Source organism: Nicotiana tabacum, chromosome 20 (assembly GCF_000715075.1).
Source record: "Nicotiana tabacum cultivar K326 chromosome 20, ASM71507v2, whole genome shotgun sequence".
Taxonomy (NCBI): Eukaryota; Viridiplantae; Streptophyta; class Magnoliopsida; order Solanales; family Solanaceae; genus Nicotiana; species Nicotiana tabacum.
In genome coordinates this window covers 114,929,333-114,930,845 of record NC_134099.1, presented here as the reverse complement: position 1 = coordinate 114,930,845, position 1,513 = coordinate 114,929,333, and positions in this window count along the sequence as shown.

The window sequence follows — 1,513 nt, the reverse complement described above, 5'->3', positions numbered from 1 at the left end:
AGTGATGGGAGGCCGAGTGCCGAGTGATGTAAGGTCGAGTGCCGAGTGATGATGCCACGAGGTGGCTTGATATAGAGCTTGGGCCGTAAGGGGCCTCTCCGGAGTCTGCACACCTACAGTGAGCGCGGGTACCCATTGTTCTGAGTGATTGATACTATGCCCAAGGGGCTGATATGAGTGATTGTAAAGTAGCCCGAGGGGATGATACTATTCTGAGAGTGACCCCGAGGGGCTGTTACTGTTCTGATATTGAGCCCGAGGGGCTGGCACTGTTCTAATATTGAGCCCGAGGGGCTGGTTCTATTGATATTATGCTTGAGGGGCAGTTTGTTGTACATGTTTTGCCCAAGGGGCTGTTTACATTTCTATCATTTTGTTACTCACTTGTAAACTACTTGCTTTACTTGTTGGAAAAAGGGATTTTCACTTGATTTGTCATTGTTTTACTGTTTAAAGCGATTTTACTGCTTCAGTATGGATTGCCTTGTGTTTTTACGTGATTTCTTGCCTTCAGTCTTTATTTATTATTATTACTCACTAAGTCGGAGTACTCACATTACTCCCTGCACCGTGTGTGCAGATTCAGGCATAGTAGAGTCTGCACCTGAGCGCTGATTCCTTCCAGGCTAGGCAGTGATTTGGAGTTACGAGGTAGTTGTTGACGTCCGCAACCCCTTGTCTCTCTTATCCTCTATCATTTATGTTTTCTTTAGACTGTTGTATTGGATTTCGTACTTTGTAGACCTATAGCAGATTCTGTAGTAGCTCATAACTTGCGACACCCCGATTTGGGCTATGTCGGGATGGTTTCTACTATTGTTATCGTTAAAGTTTCGCAATCTATGGATATTATATTATGTTTATTACTGTTTATGATAATTAACTGCTTAAAGAGGTGTTCTATTTTGGTCTGGCTGGCTTTGTCTTCATGAGAGGCGCCATCACGATCGGGTTTAGGAATTGGGTCGTGACATTGGATAACGAAACAAGAATGAATATTGCCTAGCCAAGAACGACTAAACTTGATAAAGCTGTATGTCTAAGCAAATAGTAAAAAATAAAACAAGTAACCAAAAAAAGAAGATCTAAACCAAATCTAAATACACAAGTTATCTTGAAAACGATCATCAAGATAGATAGGAACCTCAAATTACACTAGTCCCTGTCGAACAAGTCCTTTTATTTTAGGATAAAAAAGAATGAAAGAATTTGCCCATTTTATCTCTTCTTCTGTCAGTTTCTGTAACAAACACAAGAAAAGTAGGAGATGAACCTCACATGTCAATCACAAAGCTAGGTAAAAAAAATGTTATTAATAAAACTACAGTACTATTGAGTCTTCTCGTTTCCAAGTTTTAAGACATCAGAACTATATGTATTCTTGTTTCAAAGTTTTAAGACATGATAATGCTTTCAACTACACTCTCAAAGAAAGAGAGAAGAATGCTACTGTGAAATTCTGTTTGTAAGCTAAAGTGCTGATCCATAGCCATACTTCAGTACTTAGAATTCA